Source organism: Bubalus kerabau, chromosome 1 (assembly GCF_029407905.1).
Source record: "Bubalus kerabau isolate K-KA32 ecotype Philippines breed swamp buffalo chromosome 1, PCC_UOA_SB_1v2, whole genome shotgun sequence".
Taxonomy (NCBI): domain Eukaryota; kingdom Metazoa; phylum Chordata; class Mammalia; order Artiodactyla; family Bovidae; genus Bubalus; species Bubalus kerabau.
Genome location: NC_073624.1, coordinates 113,449,033 through 113,469,974, shown reverse-complemented (window position 1 = coordinate 113,469,974; position 20,942 = coordinate 113,449,033). Strand labels below are relative to the sequence as shown.

At 38.7% G+C, this 20,942-nt stretch overlaps 1 protein-coding gene and 1 long non-coding RNA gene across 13 annotated transcripts in view; one reads left to right on the top strand and one right to left on the bottom strand.

The window, feature by feature from the left end:
- SYT1 (synaptotagmin 1) overlaps positions 1-20,942 on the top strand; it is a 230,662-nt gene that overhangs the window by 20,618 nt on the left and 189,102 nt on the right. The window lies entirely within an intron of this gene.
- The window catches only part of LOC129656425 (uncharacterized), a 214,883-nt gene that overhangs the window by 57,344 nt on the left and 136,597 nt on the right, over positions 1-20,942 (bottom strand). For 6 of the 11 annotated variants that reach the window (XR_008716353.1, XR_008716346.1, XR_008716344.1 and 3 more), the window contains 4 exons: positions 12,917-12,958; positions 11,899-12,065; positions 10,095-10,225; positions 2,803-2,964 (listed from right to left, as the gene is read on the bottom strand). This is a non-coding gene — a long non-coding RNA (uncharacterized LOC129656425). Of the gene's footprint in view, positions 1-612; positions 1,147-2,802; positions 2,965-10,094; positions 10,226-11,898; positions 12,066-12,916; positions 12,959-20,942 lie in introns of those variants that run through there. The other 5 variants (XR_008716349.1, XR_008716352.1, XR_008716345.1 and 2 more) reach the window with 4 other exon arrangements.

The window sequence follows — 20,942 nt, the reverse complement described above, 5'->3', positions numbered from 1 at the left end:
AAGACCTTATGTTGTATGTAATAAGTAGCTTGTATAAAAGGGTGCTCATGTATACCCTCCTATCACATACATCCTCTTATTGCATCATCCTAGTGCAGATGTTAAAGTGATGCATTCAATATGTCAGCAAATTTGGAAAACCCAGCAGTGGCCACAGGACTAAAAAAAGTCAATCTTCATCCCACTTCCCAAGAAGGGCAGTACTAAAGAATATTCAAACTACCAGACAATCGCACTCACTTCCCATGCTAGTAAGGTTATGCTTAAAATCCTTCAAGCTAGGCTTCAGCAGTACTTGAATCAAGAACTTCCAGGTGTAAAGCCTGGGTTTAGAAAGGGCAGAGGCACCAGAGATCAAATTGCTAACATTCGCTGGATCCTAGAGCAAAGGAATTCCAGAAAAATACCCACTTCTGTTTCATTGACTATGCTAAAGCCTTCAACTGTGTGAATCATAACAAACTGTGGGAAACTTTTAAGGAAGTGGGAATAACAGACCATCTTATCTGTCTCCTGAGAAAACTGTATGTGGATCAAGATGCAACAGTTAGAACCTTATATGGAACAACTGACTGGTTTAAAATTGAAAAAGGAATACAACAAGGCTGTATATTGTCACCCTGTTTATTTAACTTATATGCAGAGCATATCATGTGAAATGCCAGGCTGTACGAGTTACAAACTGGAATTAAGATTGCTGGGAGAAATATCAACAACCTCAGATATGCAGATGATACCACTCTAATGGCAGAAAGTAAACAGGAACTAAAGAACCTCTTGTGAGGCTGAAAGAGCTGACTTAAAACTCCACATTCAAAAAATGAAGATCATAGCATCTGGTCCCATCACTTCATGGCATATATAAGGGGAAAAGTGGAAACAGTGACAGGTTTTATATTCTTGGGCTCCAAAATCACCTACAGCCACAAAATTAAAAGATGCTTTCTTCTTGGAAGAAGAGCTATGACAAACCTAGACAGTGTATTAAAAAGCACAGACATCACTTTGCTAACAAAGGTACATATAGTCAAGGCTATGGTCTTTCCAGTAGTCACGTATGGATGTGAGAGTTGGACCATAAAGAAGGCAGAGCGCTGAAGAATTGAGGCTTTCAAACTGTGTTGCTGGAAAAGGCTTTCGAGAATCCTGTGGACAGCAAGGAGAACAGACCAGTCGATCCTAAAGGAAATCAACCCTGAATATTCATTGGAAGGACTGATGCTAAAGCTGAAGCTCCAATACTTCGGCTACTTGATGGGAAGAGCCAACTTATTGGAAAAGACCCTGATGCTGGGAAAGATTGAGAGCAGGAGGAGAAGAAGGCAACAGAGGAGAGGCTAGTTGGATGGCATCGCCCATTCAAGGGACATGAACTTGGGCAAACTCTGACAGATGGTGAGGGACAAGGAGGCCTGACGAGCTGCAGTCCATGGAGTCACAGAGAGTTGGACACGACTTGGCAACTGAACAGCAGCAGCATACCTCCTCCTCAAATTCATGTGCTCATATCTAATTCCAGTGTGACAGTATGGGGAGGTGGGCCTTTAGGAGGAAATTCAGTCATGAAGGTGGAGCTTTCATGAATGAGATTGTGCTGTGCTTAGTTGCTCAGTCATGTCCAACTCTTTCAACCCCATGGACCGCCAGGCTCCTCTGTCCATGGAGATTCTCCAGGCAAGAATTTCTTTTCTCAAATTTCTCAAATTGAAATTTCTCAATTTCAATTCTCCAGGGTTGCCATGCCCTCCTCCAGGAGATCTTCCCAACCAAGGAATCAAACCTAGGTCTCCCACACTGCAGGCAGAGTCTTTACTGACTGAGCCTTAAGTGCCCTTATAAAAGAGATCCCAGAGGTCTCCCTTGTTCTTTCTGCCATGTGAGAATACAATGAAAAGATAGCTGTTTGTAAGCCAGGAATTGGGCTCTAACCACATACAGAATCTGCTGGTCCCTCGATCTTGCTTCCAGAACTGTGACAAATTTCTGTGGTTTATAAGTGACCTAGTCTATGATAGCTTTGTTATAGCAACCTGAATGGACTAATACAGGCTATTTGCCACTTTCCCCCTTAACTTTCCCAACCCATATTTGAAGACAATCATTTTCCTACTTCTTCAGTTTTCATGACTTTTTTTTCTTTAAAGTGTGTTAAATAGAATTTGAAAAACTACTCAAGTATAGCCACATGCTTTCTCACATTTCAGTATCTAGCACAACATCAGATAGAGGATTTTTTCCCCCACACTGATGCAATTATTCTGGTAAATTAAGATAAGAAATGTGTTAAATCCTTCTTGTGTCTCTATGTATTAAAAATATTCTAAAACAAAATCAGTGCAGCAAGAGTGCATTGGAGGCCCCTACTCAGGAGCAAGGATTGCTGAAATTGGAGATGCAGGGCAGAAAATCTCATCCCTTTTCCCCATTTCCAAACTCAGCAGTCACGAAGATTTGTGAGCACCAAGCAAGAGGTCTCTGAAGCTAAGCCCATCCCAGAGTGGCATGTGTCATTGCTGCTAATGATCGGCTTTACTTGTAGTATTAATTATCAGAAGTCTACTCTCTCCAAGTGCTAATATCCTTACCTCAAGAAGGGAGAGCAAAGTTAATGGGGTCAACAAGGAGTAGAAGGAAAGGCAACCTTATATTCAGATTTAGTCAGCAGGGGAAAGGAAGTGGGGAGGAGAAAATGGAGGTGAGAAGTAAAACTGCACCTAATAAAGCTGAAGAATCTAGTATAGGTTTATGATGTAGAATCATGGTACTATACACTCTTATCATAAAGGAAAAAGAATTAGTTACCATTTTACCCAGTTTCGTAGTGGACTCTTATCCCACATTCTCAAATGTGTTAGAGCAATTGATCAGTTCATTATCAACACCATTCACTGCAGTTTGACGTGGTGCAGTGGAGGCTGCCTTCGAGCACTGTGAATTACCAGTGTTCTCTGCTCTTTCCCAAGCCTGAAATGAAGGTGCGTGTGTTAATATCTTCATCACTATCATTGGCTTTACATATCGTTGCACCCTTATTAGCTTTATAATTTGCTTGTGTTTGTTCTGTTTGGTAACCTTGATTCTCAGGAACCTTCCACCTAATTTCCTTTACACAGCCCTTTAGCATTTTTTTCCCTCTTCATAGAAATTCTCATTTCCTGTATACTAATGCAGAAAACACATATATTTGATCATAAAACTAAAGGTATCTATAATTACCTCTCCCCACAAGTTTTCAAACATTTCACTTTAATTCTTTTTGGGATTCTAATTTTACTTTTGAAAAGATTTTGTCCTAAACTAAGATTTCTCTCTCTCGTTTCTTTTCTTACATGACAAAATGAAAAGACCACTTGAAAAGTTATTCTAAAACTTAGTCTGTGAAGTAGGTGGCAGTCTTAGCAAGGAAATGAGGTTACTGGAAATTGTTTTTACTGAGATACAGCTGTTGTAACTACATAATCCAGTGTAAGCAATGACTTTTTTTTTTTCACCTTTTTTTTTCACTTTTTTTTTTTCAGTCAAAGGAATGACTCTGAAATTGTTACATCTTTGTGTAGAAGCCATGCTTTAAAAAATATCACCTCCTCATTACTTGGAAACTCAACTATAAATAACCTTTCACCTTGCTATGATTTCTCAAGTAGAACATTGTATTTTTGTGCCGAAATTTATAAGTGGAATGTTAAGAAAAATATAGCTGTAAAAAATTATGGTTAAAAAAAGAAAATAATTCTGAAAATGATAATCTTTTGCAATTTTGTTCATTTTTACCAATATTTACACAAAATTTTCTGAGGAATAACTCAGGAGAAAACCTCAAACTAGTCTTTCACTGAAAATGCTACTTTATAGAAACTATAAAACGTATCCTCTACTATGCAAAAACATAGTAGAGGATAAATTCTGAAGGCCAGAAGGCATATTATCAGTCAATCTCAGAAGATAAGGGTCCTGTTGAGAGTAGTGGGTATGATAAACATTTTATTTTAAGCATGGAAAGTGAAAATGGAATGAAAATCAGAGATGATTAACACTTTAGGCCCAGAGAAGGTTGAGAGAATGGGGGAGCAATGATAAAAATTGGAAATTTTGAGTATGTATTTCATAATGGGAAATGGAAATAAGACTATAAAAATAAGTAGAGCCCAGTTATCAAAGGCCTTTATTGCCAAGTCTCACCAGGGACCACTGAAGTACTCTAAGTAGAGAAGTAACCTGGCCAGAGCTTATGGCATTTCCTCTGGGCTTGTAATGCAGAATGAACTGGGGAAGGGAGAGCCTGAAGAATGGGAATTGAGGTGATCCAAGTATTCCAGGCAGGAGGTAAGAAGCGCCTGACTTCAACAGTGGAAATAGAAATTCAAAGAAGGAAATCTATGTAAAAGGGATTGTCCGGTTTTCCAATCAGGGACTTATTTTTGTCTCCATTCTTTGGTTCACAATGGTGGTCATTCCATCATTAGTTCTAAATATGTGAATTCTGCACATCCTTTATGATACCATCATAATGAGGTCATTCCAATTCTTCTGTACTTTCTATTTATCAAAATTTCTTTTTTTAACCTTTATCTCTGAAGCAATTATGAATTCTATCTTTCATCATCGTCACCTCTGTTGACCTCTTCTCAACTATTGTGAGTTTCTAGAAGATTGAGATGATGCTTTAGTTTCTATCACCCTTATCCAGCCCAGTGACTAGAATGTAAGGGTCCAGTATAAGCCTGAGAGTATTTGCTAGAGGTGTTACAAGGATAAAGTGATAGAATGAGCAATATACACTTGCTGGAAAGTCAAAGAATAACCATAAGGGTTTCAAAGGAGATGTTTTTGTGAAATTTAAAATTTTTAAATCCATCTCTAATTCCAGGTGTCATAAAAGATAAGGCAAAGTGAAGTTAATTGAACTTACTGATTATTTTATCACCTGGGAACCTCCAGAGTATAGTTATAGAGAAAATATTAAAACTTCAGGAAAGGTGTTCCAAAGTCAAAAACTAGCAAGTCTCTTTGCATGGCGATAAACCAAATGCATTCTAATCTCTACCATTTACCAGCACTTCTGCTTCACTGTTGTTAAAAAGATATCAAAAGCTGCAAATTAGCAACTTATGTGGTGCAACTCGGAGAAGGCAATGGCACCCCACTCCAGTACTCTTGCCTGGAAAATCCCATGGACAGAGGAGCCTGGTGGGCTGCAGTCCATGGGGTCGCTAAGAGTCGGACACGACTGAGCAACTTCACTTTCACTTCTCACTTTCATGCATTGGAGAAGGAAATGGCAACCCACTCCAGTGTTCTTGCCTGGAGAATCCCAGGGACGGGGGAGCCTGGTGGGCTGCCGTCTATGGGGTCGCACAGAGTGGGACACGACTGAAGCGACTTAGCAGCAGCAGCAGTGGTACAACTTACTCAGTAGAAATGCTTTTCATATAGTTCGCCTATACAGTGTTGTTTTTAAACACTGTTAGCATAAACGGAGCATAATCATATTGCTGAGATATATAGGGTATAAAGAAAAATAGCACAAACAAAATCAATGAGTCACAACTCTTTGCTATGAGAGAAACAATTTATAAGGCATTATTAAGGACACAAGGGATATTATTAATAACATCTCACTAGCAAATGGAAAGAATAAGATCATACATTCCCTTCTCACACGGCAGAGCGTTTTACAGCCACCTGCACACTGGGAGTTGGTCACTCAGTATTGAAGGAGTGCCTGGGGTGTGCTCAGTGGCCTTTTGGAATGCACAGCAGTGGCAGTGGGGGAGGTAGCACAATGGATGCTCAGAGCACACAGACATGGATGCTCATACAGCTCACAGCCATGTAAGGAAACAAGACACCATCAAAGAGTTGGAGGACACTCTCCAGGGCAGGGGATCAAAAACAGCACAGGGAATTATAGTAGCAACCATGAGTTTGCACTGAAGAGCACACAGAAGAAAAGTAGCAAGCACCATCTTGTAGGCTGAAAATACTCCTCAAGAAAGTACATTTTGAGGTGGGATTTCAGTAAATTAAAGTCAATAAAGATCTTATTGGTCAAAAAATTAGAAAAAGGTAGTCAGAGTGGTTGAATCAAATTTTTAAAGTTCACTGAGGCTGAAGCAAGCCCGCTTGACCCAGTTAGTAATCAAAGAACACTTTCATCCCATCCAGGATGCCCCCTCATTGCAGCAAGTGAATCAGTTACCCGAACAGGACAGTGCACAACTAATGTCACCTCTGAAAATACTCGGATTTCTCCACTGGTGGACAACAGGATTTTTAATAATCAGGGGAGTGAGATGAATGAAGAGTACAGCATAGACTGATTTAAAAGTATGTTATGACCAACAAGGACTCAGGAGAAGAAGTTTAGTTGTGCAGCTCATGGAGAACCTCCATTGCACCTGACATTCTTAGAGGGGAAAGCATATATTCTGGGAAAAGAAAAAGTATTTGAAAAAGAATGTGAAAGCCAGAGACCTCTCTTGTCTTCTTGCTTAGAAATCATCATAGCAATTCAGATATGAAATATTAAAGGCAAGGAGAAGCATGCTGTTTCTAAAAGCAAAGCAGTCTGGAGTCTCAAAAATGCCATCGAGGGGAATTTGGCAGAAGATAGGATGTAAATGGGTGGCAAAAAAAGATAGAGAAGGCAGAATTAACCCAAGAATAAAACTAGAAGAATGATGAAATGATGATATAGCTAGCAAAATGCAAAAAAAAAAAAAACAGAAACAAAAAACTGAGCAGCAGTTCAGGTGGGATACAGGCAGGCAAGACAGGCTTAATTCTGGAACATTTATGATTTCAGATATTGCTAAGCACCACAAACACCTTTGGGTCAGAAGTTGAAGTCCGTTGGAGACCCTCGACAGATAGCAAATCATAGGCTTGAAAAGAAGCTAGTTAAGGAGACAGATCAAATATAACACAAAAACTGACTGTATTTAAAACCATCTGAGAACCTAGCAAGAATGCATGAAATCTAATTCTGTTTTCAGAGGTAGAAGATCCTTGACAGAAAAAACTTACTTCACTTTATGTATATATTTTACATATTGTCCATCTCTCAAGCATGTTTCCTGGGGCTGGGTGACTTTTCACTTTTCCAGGCTTACAGGTTTTGAAGGATGACCACCATGCAACGTATCCCTTTTCCTCATGTTTTCCCAAAAGTGTTCCATCCAAAGAGTTGGGAGGGTAAATGGTGAGAAGCCAAAGTCTCCTAGAGGAGACAGACCCAGGGGAACATATGCAACTACAGGGACTTGGTCCCTAATCAGATAGGTGGAGAAAGATCAAAGGTCAATTATTTATGCAAACGTCCAGCAAATATTGAGTGCAGTGAAGTGGTGAGTACTTCCAGGGAGGGGGAGGCAATAGCATGAGCTCAACGAGAGGGATGGATCTTTCCCACTCTTTCGGGTGGATCAGCAAGAGATTAGGTTCCTTACCCTGGAAAAATTGGAGTTTAAGACTTTTCATCCCAATGCTGCTGCTACTGCTGCTAAGTCACTTCAGTCATGTCCGACTCTGTGTGACCCCATGGACGGCACCCCCATCCCTGTTTCACCCCAATAGCAACTTAGAAAAAGAAAACCCCATTATAGGAATTGAACTAGAATGTTAAGTAGAACGTTAAGGTTTTGAAGCCCAGACACTGGAGTGGATCTCAAAATCAGAATAAGACTAATATATAGCTAGAAAGCCATAAAGCCCCCAAACAATAAACAGGTGGGATTCTGGACCCTCTAATAATAATAATTGTTCCTATTAATTTAGTAATAATATTGCTTTACTCAAATCAGGTAATCCTCATATAATCCTATAATACATGTATTATTATTTCCATTTTAGAAAAACTAACTTGCTCAAAATTATACAGCTAGTATGCAGCCAGGATGATAAAAAAAAAAAATCTCTAAGTGTGTGACGAAAAGATACCGCTGTCTGGGCAAAAGGAGGATTACAGACAAGAATGAACTTGTCATAACAAGGGTCCTCCTAGACATTCATCCAGGAAGGAAAAGGCCACCACTGAGTATGTTTGCCTTTCGGGGTGAGTTATCGTCCAGTTTTGATAAAGCGCATAGCTGCTGTTCTCACATACCATTTATCAATTAATAAAATCCCAGTGTATAAACATAGCCCTACTGCTACCATCAAGGACGTCTCTAGAATACTCAAAGTGAAGCTCTCTTACATATATCAACTCCCTTGAGTCATTTAAAAGATTTTAAATTTGAGAGCAATCCTCATGCACAACTGTGATATGTCTCTGGAGATGTTTTTATTCCTGCAGTATAGGTAGTTTCTAATAAAATATTTATAAATAAAATGTACAAGTCAGTGACTTAGGGTACTACAATTCGGGTTATTCCATCATAATAGCCCAGAGCTAGAAGAGTCTTCACACATAAAATGGCTGATTAGCATTATTTTGGTGGAATCCAACTCTAATTTGTATCCACGAGAGAGATTTTTTTTGGTTCTGGGAACTAACAAACACCCACCTACCATGGCTTCCACATATCTGAGTGCTACATTTCAAATGATGCCATCAGAATTTGGTTTCTCTCTTTTCAACTTGTAGCATGAATTTCTTCAGTTTTCACTTCCCTCCTAGGACGGCATTTTCCACGTGGCAGCTGCCCAGCAGCTCAGGCTAACATTCAGTCAGTGGAGCAAACTCTGCATAAGTGCCTTTTCCACTCATTCAACAAATACACATGCTGAACGTTTACTATGTACCAGCATCGCTCTGAATGTAGAGATATATCATTGAAGAAGACAGTGGGACCTCTGCCTTTGCGTTGCCTTTTCTAAATCTACTATTTGTCAGAATAGTTCCAGACCTAACTACTTTAATACCATGTACCCAGCCGCACCCCAGTCATCATGCCCTCGGGGAGTGGCATGTTCTTGTTCAGACCTACAACTTAGACCCATGCTTAAAGAAGAGGAGACAGGGTAAATAACACTTAGATCACCTTAACAGTGGGAAGGAAGAGTTGGGATACTTTTACCAAATAACAAATTAAGCTTAGGAGGAAAAATTTTCAGTTAAAATTCCAAAATGCAAATTCAGGGAAGGAAGAGTTGGGATACTTTTACCAAATAACAAATTAAGCTTAGGAGGAAAAATTTTCAGTTAAAATTCCAAAATGCAAATTCAGGGAGTTTATATGAAGCAATCTCTCCTGAAAACAAGTAGAACTTGCTCAAATAAAAGAAAATGATATTTTGAGTCCAGTTGAACTTCCAGAATCACCTGGTCTAGATGCCTCATTTAGTCCACGAACACTAAGAGGAAAATAGTCTTCCAAGAGAGTAAATGGGGTATAGACGCACTTCCATGGATATGAGCTATCTGCATTCTTTGTCTAAAGTTTATTTGTGTATAGAATTTCAACATCCACCAAGTGAATAGCTCTGGGCTATGGGTCCTTCCTTCTTACCACAGACGTTGGAAATTATGTTCAATTTTGTTTCACCCCAGGTGAGGAAAGCTCAAGTTATTAGTGATTGAGGCCTCAGGCTTAGTAATTTATAAAATTTATTTTGCTCCTCTGTACCATGGAAAAAAAACTGCCCCCACTCCCATGCTTTAGGAAAATTGATTCAAAATTTGTTTGTCCAGTATACTGACTTCAGGCAACTGGATAATAACTGATAAAACTTCACTAGGAAATACTTGGTTTTTTTTTTCCAACAATAGTGTTATGGTAGCTGTACTTGTTTATTTTTTTCTTAACATGCTAGATAATTGGCAGATAATAGGTGTGTGTGTATTTAAAAAGCAAAGTTATTAGATATTTATGACATGGTAGTTAAGAACACTGAATTTTACACCTGAACTGCCTAAGTTAACATTATATCAACATTAATCTACTAAATGATCTTGAGCAAGAAACTTCTCTGAAAGTTTTTCAGAGAATAATAGTACATTCTAAGATTGTTGTACATATTAAAGATATTAACATACATCAAAACTCAGCATAATGGCTGGTTTATACTAATTGTTAACATTCAGAAATTTTAGGCATCATCCACCTTTTCATACTCAGGTTGCTTTTTCCTGCACGTAACAGGATTCTCACCTTAGGTTGATATAGGAATCATCAGTACTGTTGGAGTATTTCTGGCCATCCCTCCTTAGGGGGCAGTGACATGACTGCGCTTCCTCACCCTATTGCAGGCGGAGCTGTGTCCCTAGTTCCGGGAGGTCAGGCTGTGGGTGAAAGTCATGTGTGTTACTTCTGAGCTACAACATTTGATTCAGATGTGTGAACATTCAGAACTCTTCCTTCTAGAACTAAAACCAGCAATTTTGGAGATACACTTGCTCCATTGACCCAGATCTTTGAGTGACTACAATAAGCAGAAGCCCCTGCTGATACACTAAGACCTCTAACGTGAATGAGAAATAAGCCCTTGTTGTTTTAAGTCCCTGAGGTTTGAACTGTTTGTTACTGCTACATAATTAAACTTATGCTGACTGATGCAAGCAACTTAAGCGATAAAGCATTTAAGTGTCTCAGATAAAATAAAGTCTTTGGGGGCTTCCCTGGTTGCTCAGACAGTAAAGAATCTGCCTGCAATGCAGGAGACATGGGTTCAGTCCCTGGGTCGGGAAGATGGGAATGGCTACCCATTCCAGTATTATTACCTGGAGAATTCTATGGACAGAGGAGCCTGGAGGGCTACAAGCCATGGAGTTGCAAAGAATTGGACATGACTGAGCAACTTTTTTTTTTTTTTTTTTTTCCCCTTAGGCAGTTCCAGAGCTAGTTTACAGCTGGGAACTCTGAGTTTCCCTTGGCCTTCTCTGCATAATTGAAAGATGGCTAGGGCAGCTCCAGACACCATACATACAACAATCCAGTCGGAAGGGGATAGTGGGGAGAAAGGGTCTTTTCCCCCAATGCTATCTCTTCTGTCAGGGAAAACATTTTTCCCAGGAGTCTCCTGCAGATTTCCCTTATATTTCATACAGTAGGTTGACCAAAATGTTTATTTGGGTTTTTCCATAACATCTTAAGCAAAACTCAAATGAACATTTTGGCTAACCCAGTAGTATTGGGAGTACTGGTTATGTCCAACTCTAGCCCAATTAGTGACCCAAAAAAAGGAATTACAAAAACTGACTTAATTCAATTGTAAATCATCTCATAAGCCTGGGGAAGGAGCCTACTGTTCTTCCTTTTTAATTTTTATTAGACTACACTTTATTTACAATGTTGCATTACTTTCTGCTGTACAACAAAGTGAATCACTTATACATAAACTCATTTTAAAATTCTTTTCCCATATAAGCCATTACAGAGTATTGAGTAGAGTTCCCTGTGCTATACAGCTCCTTACTGGTTACCTGTTTTATATATATTACTATATAGGGCCTACTATTCTTTAGTATACTAATCTCTGCATGATACATAAACAAAATCAGTGTTGCCTTAGCAGAGTAAGGAAGAAGACTGGTTATTTGTCTAAGCAACCAAGAGTATATTTCCCAAGAGCAATGGCCTTCTACAAGACTTCTTGTAAAACTGAAAGAGCACTTTTTAAAATGATGTTCCCCTGTACTTCCTGTCTATGCAATTGTCCCAGGAGAGAACTTCAAGTCTACTGAGAAGACTCTGGGGTATACTGGTAAATCTCCCTATATTTCAGTGGATAATGTGGATTTCTAAATAGGCTTGCTCAGCAACCTTGTTAGGCAGATACCTAATAATCTGGTGGATGCTAAAGTATGTTAATAGCAAGAATGTGCTACAGAAACTAATTATTTAAATGATGATTATTTCAACTTCAAATTTTGAATTACAATATATACCCAGAATACAAAATAAATAGTGACTTTCTTTGCTCTAAAGTGAGAGATGTAGGAAGAGAAGAGCTTACCAGAGAATGATGATCTACTCTCGAACCTCTTATGGCTTTGAAAAAATCCCACAATTGACAGTTTAACAGCATGAATTCCAGTTCAAAGTGAAAAGATGGTGACCTCCATGTCTTTCCATAACACGAGTATGCAGAATGCCAAGGGAAACAGCAAAATGAATTCCTTCCTGTAGCACACATTTTCCTTCCTATTAGTTGCAATTCCAATTTCTGATAGCACAGGTATATTTAATTGCCTCTGAATGTTGGAATGCAGACCATTTAGTGTTGAAAATAGGAGCCCAAAAAAGAATTGCAGGCTTCGTTGGCCTGCAGAACCCCATAGCTGCAATCTGGGGAATTTTTTTAATTCTTTGCCATTGTGCTTGCTTTAGAATGGCATTTAAATTATTAAATCATTACCCTGTCAAGCATAAATACTTTGCCAACACTTGTGATTTCTGAGTTATCTGTGCTAAAATTGCAAGAATTCTACTGAATATTTTGATCAAGTCTGGTGATGGAAATGTGTATTTTTTCTCACTCTCTAGTTCCAAGATCTTTAAAAGGGGTTGGTCAATAAACCAAACTCAATTTTTTTATCCAAGAGATCTACACAACTGCTAATAGTAAGTATCCTTTCAGAAGATTCCTAACAATAGGAACCCTTCCAAAAATTTAATGCCAGTTATTTTGCCTGATACAAAAGAAAACTGCTATTCATTAATCGATGTTTCTTACTTATCGTACATTTGAATTTTATCTCTGGGTAGCAACATTAGAAAACTTACATTTTAGGATACTGTACTCTTTCCCTGTATATATCCATGATTCGCCTTTAAATTAACTTTAGGAAATCTCAGGTCTAAGCGTGCTAGTATAACTTTAGTACTCTTTCCACCAGAAACCATTTTACTAACGAAAATAGCTTCCAGCAACTTGTTAGAAGAGCCTCTGTGTGGCCATAGCCAAGATAAATGACCTTGAGGCCAAAATAAATGACTTTGAAGCCAAGATAAATGACCTTGTTGAATTTTACCTTATCAGGTATTTCATAGCTTGAATCAAAATTCAATTTTATCTGAAACAGAAGAAAATGTATTAAAGGTTAGAATAAGACAATAACTCACTTTTAACCTTGTAGACAAAGGTATATTAATTGACATGTGGAAAAATAGTCAACTTCTATCCTTCTAAAACTGCCAATCAGCATGTGTGATAGCTGGGCACTTGACTTTGATGATTAGCAGTCATGCATGAGGGTTAAAGTGCATATTAGTTTCATGGCTAGTACTAACTAAATCTACCATCTTGCCAATGGTTATTGCAACGAGTCACACTTTTAGTGCAGAACAAACAGAAAACAGGAATCTGTCATCATCCCCCTGGAACATTACTGCTAAATGAACCAAGAAAGAAAGAAAAGCATCTCACTATTAACCTCCAGTACTTTTGGAAATGGATGTTTGTATCCATAGCCTCTCTGATAGCCTGGGTTATGGCCTTGGAATGAAAATCCCTTGTTTTATATATAGTGGGTCAAAAGAGTAGGAAGAAAACTAACTCGAATGTTCACAATGACATGTGAATTTCCTCTGATGTTTAGCATTTTATTTCCCTAAGAGGGAGACTACTAAAAGGAAAAAAGGATCAGTTCTCAAGAGGAAGCAAATTCAACAGTTAATAGAAAAAGAGATTATCTTGTTTTGCTAAGAAAATAAATAAGACATCTCTTTCTCAGAAGATAAGCAGCTTAAAGTACACACATTTCATATCCCTACAAATTGGCATGTTTAAGAACACCACAGAATAATGATTCTGATTTATTTGGATTTTGTTAAGGCCATGTTTTAAGGCCAAAAAAGATGTCCTTTTCATTACAGGGGACTGGAATGCAAAAGTAGGAAGTCAAGAACGATACTGGATGCTTGGGGCTGGTGCACTGGGACGACCCAGAGGGATGGAATGGGGAGGGAGGAGGGAGGAGGGTTCAGGATGGGGAACACATGTATACCTGTGGTGGATTCATTTTGATATTTGGCAAAAGTAATACAATTATGTAAAGTTTAAAAATAAAATAAAATTTAAAAAAAAAAAAAAAAGAAACACCTGGAGTAACAGGCAAATTGGGCCTTCCAGTACAGAATGAAGCAGGGCAAAGGCTAAAAGAGTTTTGCCAAGAGAACACACTGGTCATAGCAAACACCCTCTTCCAACAACACAAGAGAAGACTCTACACATAGACATCACCAGATGGTCAACGCCAAAATCAGACTGATTATATTCTTTGCAGCCAAAGATGGAGAAGCTCTATACAGTCAGCAAAAACAAGACTGGGAACTGACTGTGGCTCAGATCATGAACTCCTTATGGAAAAATTCAGACTTAAATTGAAGAAAGTAGGGAAAACCACTAGACCATTCAGGTATGACCTAAATCAAATCCCTTATGATTATACAGTAGAAGTGACAAATAGATTTAAGGGACTAGATCTGATAGACAGACTGCCTGATGAACTATGGACGGAGGTTCATGACATTGTACAGGAGACAGGGATTAAGAACATCCCCAAGAAAAAGAAATGCAAAAAGGAAAAATGGCTGTCTGAGGAGGCCTTACAAATAGCTTTGAAAAGAAGAGAAGCGAAAAGCAAAGAAGAAAAGGAAAGATATACCTAGTTGAATGCAAAGTTCCAAAGAATACCAATAAGAAAGCCTTCCTCCAGAGATCAGTGCAAACAAATAGAGGAAAACAATAAAATGGGAAAGACTAGAGATCTCTTCAAGAAAATCAGAGATACCAAGGGAACATTTCATGCAAAGATGGGCACAATAAAGGACAGAAATAGTATGGACATAACAGAAGCAGAAGATATTAAGAAGAGGTGGCAAGAATACACAGAAGAACTATACAAAAAAGATCTTCACAATCAGATAATCCTGATGATGTGATTAATCACCTAGTGCCAGACATCCTGGAATGTGAAGTCAAGTTGGCCTTAGGAAGCATCACTACAAACAAAGCTGCTACTGCTGCTGCTGCTGCTGCCGCTAAGTCGCTTCAGTCATGTCCGACTCTGTGCGACCCCAGAGATGGCAGCCCACCCATCCCTGTGATTCTCCAGGCAAGAACACTGGAGTGGGTTGCCATTTCCTTCTCCAATGCATGAAAGTGAAAAGGGAAAGTGAAGTCGTGCAGTTGTGTCCAACTCTTAGCGACCCCCATGGACTGCAGCCTACCAGGCTCCTCCATCCATGGGATTTTCCAGGCAGGAGTACTGGAGTCTGGTGCCAGTGGAGGTGATTGAATTCCACTTTAGCTACTTCAAATCCTACAAGATGATGCTGTGAAAGTGCTGCACTCAATATGCCAGCAAATTTGGAAAACTCAGCAGTGGCCACAGGACTGGAAAAGGTCCGTTTACATTCCAATCCCAAAGAAAGGCAATGCCAAAGAATGCTCAAACTACTGCACAAATGCTCAAACATCTCACACACGTTAAAGTAATACTCAAAACTCTCCAAGTCAGGCTTCAAAAATACATGAACTGTGAACTTCCAGATGTTCAAGCTGGATTTAGATAAGGCAGAGGAACCAGAGATCAAATTGCTAACGTCCGCTGGATCATCGAAAAAGCAAGAGAGTTCCAGAAGCACATCTATTTCTGCTTTATTAACTATGCCAAAGCCTTTGACTGTGTGGATCACAATAAACTGTGAAAAATTCTGAAAGAGATGGAAATATCAGACCACCTGACCTGCTTCCTGAGAAATCTGTATGTAGGTCAGGAAGCAACAGTTAGAACTGGACATGGAACAACAGACTGGTTCCAAATAGGAAAAGGAGTACATCAAGGCTGTATACTGTCACCTTGCTTATTTAACTCTATGCAGAGTACATCGTGAGAAATGCTGGGCTTGATGAAGCACAAGCTGGAATCAAGACTGCCAGGAGAAATATTAATAACCTCAGATGTGCGCATGACACCACCCTTACGGCAGAAAGGGAAGAACTAAAGAGCCTCTTGATGAAAGTGAAAGAGGAGAGTGAAAAAGTTGGCTTAAAGCTCAACAGTCACAAAATAAAGATCATGGTATCCCATCACTTCATGGCAAATAGATGGGAAAACAGTGGAAACAGTGGCTGACTTTTTCTTTTTTTTTTTTGGACTCCAAAATCACTGCAGATGGTGACTGCAGCCATGAAATTAAAAGATGCTTGCTCTTTGGAAGGAAAGTTATGACCAACCTAGACAGCATATTAAAAAGCAGAGACATTACTTTGCCAACAAAGGTCCATCTAGTCAAGGCTATGGTATTTCCAGTGGTCATGTATGGATGTGAGAGTTGGACTGTGAGGAAAGCTGAGTGCTGAAGAACTGATGCTCTTGAACTGTGGTGTTGGAGAAAACTCTTGAGAGTCCCCTGGACTGCAAGGAGGTCCAACCAGTCTATCCTAAAGAAGATCAGTCCTGAGTGTTCATCTGAAGGACTGATGTTAAAGCTGAAACTCCAATACTTTGGCCACCTGATGCAAAGAACTGACTCATTGGAAAAGACCCTGATACTGGGAAAGATTGAAGGCAGGAGGAGAAGGGGACAACCGAGGATGAGATGGTTGGATTTCATCCCTGACTCAATGGACATGAGTTTGAGTAAACCCCGGGAGTTGGTGATGGACAGGGAGGCCTGGCGTGCTGCAGTCCATGGGGTCGCAAAGAGTTGGACACGACTGAACCTGAACTGAACTGAACCGAAGGCCAATTTGACTGTAACACTGAAAGTTCAAATTGCTGTGAAGATTTCACTATAATGTTACTGCAGTTCTCTTAGGAATCAAGAGTTAAGTCTACAAAGTTCCTAAGAACACTTATGTAAAAGCATAAGGAAATGGGCAGGAATTTAAAAAAAAAAAAAAACAAAATAAAAAACACTTGACTTCATGCAGAGTTTTCCTCTTGAGAAGAGAGGAAGTGCAATCAGAAGTGATCCTGTGTGGCCTCTGCAGTCATCATCTTATAAGTTTTTCAGCTTGGTGTGAGGTAAATGGACCTCACACTTTATTCCTTTTTGCTTGACTTAAATTGTGATAATGTTGGAAAGAATTAAAGTCCATGTAGTATCATGTGAATATTCATAATGAAAAAAGCTGAATATAAAATTGCATGTGCTGCCACAGTACACACAATATTCCCTATATCTTGTGTACTGATGAGGAAAGATATAAAGAAGTGACTTCATAAAGTAACAGAATTATGAGCCATTTGTATGGAAACTTCTTTCACATAAAAACCTCGAATAGCCAAAGCGATCTTGAGAAAGAGAATGGAACTGGAGGAATCAACCTGCCTGACTTCAGGCTCTACTACAAAGCCACAGTTATCAAGACAGTATGGTACTGGCACAAAGACAGAAATATAGATCAATGGAACAAAATAGAAAGCCCAGAGATAAATCCACGCACATATGGACACCTTATCTTTGACACAGAAGGCAAGAATATACAATGGATTAAAGACAATCTCTTTAACAAGTGGTGCTGGGAAATCTGGTCAACCACTTGTAAAAGAATGAAACTAGAACACTTTCTAACACCATACACAAAAATAAACTCAAAATGGATTAAAGACCTAAACGTAAGACCAGAAACTATAAAACTCCTAGAGGAGAACATAGGCAAAACACTCTCCGACATACATCACAGCAGGATCCTCTATGACCCACCTCCCAGAATATTGGAAATAAAAGCAAAAATAAACAAATGGGACCTAATTAAACTTAAAAGCTTCTGCACATCAAAGGAAACTATTAGCAAGGTGAAAAGGCAGCCTTCAGAATGGGAGAAAATAATAGCAAATGAAGCAACTGACAAACAACTAATCTCAAAAATATACAAGCAACTCCTACAGCTCAACTCCAGAAAAATAAATGACCCAATCAAAAAATGGGCCAAAGAACTAAATAGACATTTCTCCAAAGAAGACATACAGATGGCTAACAAACACATGAAAAGATGCTCAACATCACTCATTATCCGAGAAATGCAAATCAAAACCACTATGAGGTACCATTTCACACCAGTCAGAATGGCTGCGATCCAAAAGTCTACAAGCAATAAATGCTGGAGAGAGTGTGGAGAAAAAGGAACCCTCTTACACTGTTGGTGGGAATGCAAACTAGTACAGCCACTATGGAGAACAGTGTGGAGATTCCTTAAAAAACTGAAAATAGAACTGCCTTATGATCCAGCAATCCCACTGCTGGGCATACACACTGAGGAAACCAGAAGGGAAAGAGACACGTGTACCCCAATGTTCATCGCAGCACTGTTTATAATAGCCAGGACATGGAAGCAACCTAGATGTCCATCAGCAGATGAATGGATAAGAAAGCTGTGGTACATATACACAATGGAGTACTACTCAGCCATTAAAAAGAACACATTTGAATCAGTTCTAATGAGGTGGATGAAACTGGAGCCTATTATACAGAGTGAAGTAAGCCAGGAAGAAAAACAGCAATACAGTATACTAACGCATATATATGGAATTTAGAAAGATGGTAACAATAACCCAGTGTACAAGACAGCAAAAGAGACACTGATGTATAGAACAGTCTTATGGACTCTGTGGGAGAGGGAGAGGGTGGGAAGATTTGGGAGAATGGCATTGAAACATGTGTAATATCATGTATGAAACGAGTTGCCAGTCCAGGTTCAATGCATGATACTGGATGCTTGGGGCTGGTGCACTGGGACGACCCAGAGGGATGGTGTGGGGAGGGAGGAGGGAGGAGGGTTCAGGATGGGGAGCACATGTATACCTGTGGCGGATTCGTTTTGATGTTTGGCAAAACTAATACAGTGTTTGAGGTTTAAAAAATAAAATAAAATTTTTAAAAAAATGACAGAAATGTTCAGTAGAAATCAATTTAAACATTCAGCATGTAGCCAATTTGACCCTGGGTTTTTTCTTTCTCCTCTCCCCTGTCTGTATTCATTTGATCATTTTACATTCTTCCCCTTAAGAAAAATTCTTCTTTTCATATGAGCACCAGGAGTGAACATTTAGAGTTCTACAAGAACATATAATTCAGACTTCTCAATTTAAAACAAGGTGAAAGTGCATCCACAGTTTTTATATATTATAGACACAATAACTGGCATTCAATTGAATTTCCTATTTATTATATATTCTGAATTTTATATATTCTATCACTTGTAGGCTTAAAGGTTAAATGAGGCATGTAAAATAAGAGAGTGATTAAGTAAAAGAAGAATTTCTCACTTCTGTCATAACTGTGCCATTTTAAAAAGCTCGGCTTTCTTTTCCAAAAGGACTTGATTATATGGAGATATAGGAGGCAAGGAGCAAAAACAACTAAGATTTAGAAATACTTATTTTTCCTACAGGGATTCGCACCCAGAAAGCAAAACTTGCTGAGTCTAATTGGGAAAAAGATTTTTCTTTGTTTTAATGTCACTGTTCCTTATATTCCATGGCGTTGGATAAATTCAAATGCAGCATTGTTTTGGTAAAATTCGGAGTAGAACTTCTCATTTATCTGCTATAGTTCTGTTGGATTTACTTCATTTTGATCAATTTCAGTCAAGTTCTCTCGGATGCTTTGAATTTGGCAAGTATTCTAAATGAGTATCTTGTCACGACTAGTTGAAGTAAATAAGCAGTTACAGAAAAAAGCTATTTCATTGAACCGCAAAGAAAAGAAATTTCAAAGACTTTGTTGGTTTTCTCCTACTCTTAATAATGCAGTTATAATAGTACAGAAATCTTCTGAGAAGAAATTTTTATTGGTGGCTTACTTCACATGCATACACACCCAAATGCCTTCAGAAACTGATGCCCAAGGTGCTCCCTCAGAAAACCACAAAAACCATAAAATTCCATTTGGATGCAATGCTACTTAACAAGAAATTCAGGTTTAAATTAGGAGTTTGGAATTAATATATACACACTAGTGTACATAAAATAATCAACAAGGACCTGCTGTATAGAAAAGGGAACTATACTCAGTATTTTGTAATAACTTACAAGGGAAAAGACTTTGAAAAGGAATATATTTATGTATAACTGAATTATTGTGCTGTACACCTGAAATTAACATGACATTGTACAATCAACTAATACTTCAATAAAAAATAAAATTTAGCTTAACAAATCATATTTATGAAATCTTTAAAAATAAAATTAAAAAATAAAATCAGCCTTGATACCCATAAAGTGGCAGCAACTCTACAAGGTTCATAAAAATGAACGGTAAGAGAAAATTCTGCTTTGTTCTGGTAATTCCATTTTTCTAAACTAAAACTGCGTCTCGTGCCTAGGATGGTGCTAAGCCATGAGCACCTCACCTTTCCCAGGTTTTAACTCTCTCATGTGGCTGAGATTCTTCTTGTAAATCCTAAATCCCATTTTATTTTCCTCTACTCCATACTTCTCAATGATCAAATATTCAAAAGCTGAAATTAAGGACCCTTCATATGTAAATGCTGGGGAATAATTTTCCTAGGGGAAAAATGTAATATTCTGTTTTTATAGAAATATCTTATTTTTCCCCATAGACCTAGGTCTCAAGCCATCCTGTTAAAGGGAAAGAGAAGTAATTTTATTATATTACAATATCTGACCGTATTATGAGATCAAAGGATAGAGTCTCACTTTGACGATTATCTAGTAATTCCCTCTAGCTGGAGAAACTCTGCTTACTGAAATCATCTTGAACCACTCAGCAGGGCCCAGGGGTCACCCCACTGTTAGAGCCTGAGCCTATGTGGGCAGTCCCTCACAACCCCTCTCCTGCCTGCCCCTGTTCTCTGAGGTGCCAAAAGCCTTGGTGCTCAGTAGTCTTCTAGTAATATGCAGTTTTCCCTGGGAGAGGGAGGGAGTGGGAGTAGGGGTTAATAGATTCAATAGATGGGGATATAGAGAATGGATAAAACAAGATCCTACTGTATAGAACAGGAAACAATATATTCAATATCCTATGATAAATCATAAATGGAAAATATATATATATATGTGCATGTATGTAACTGAATCACTTTGC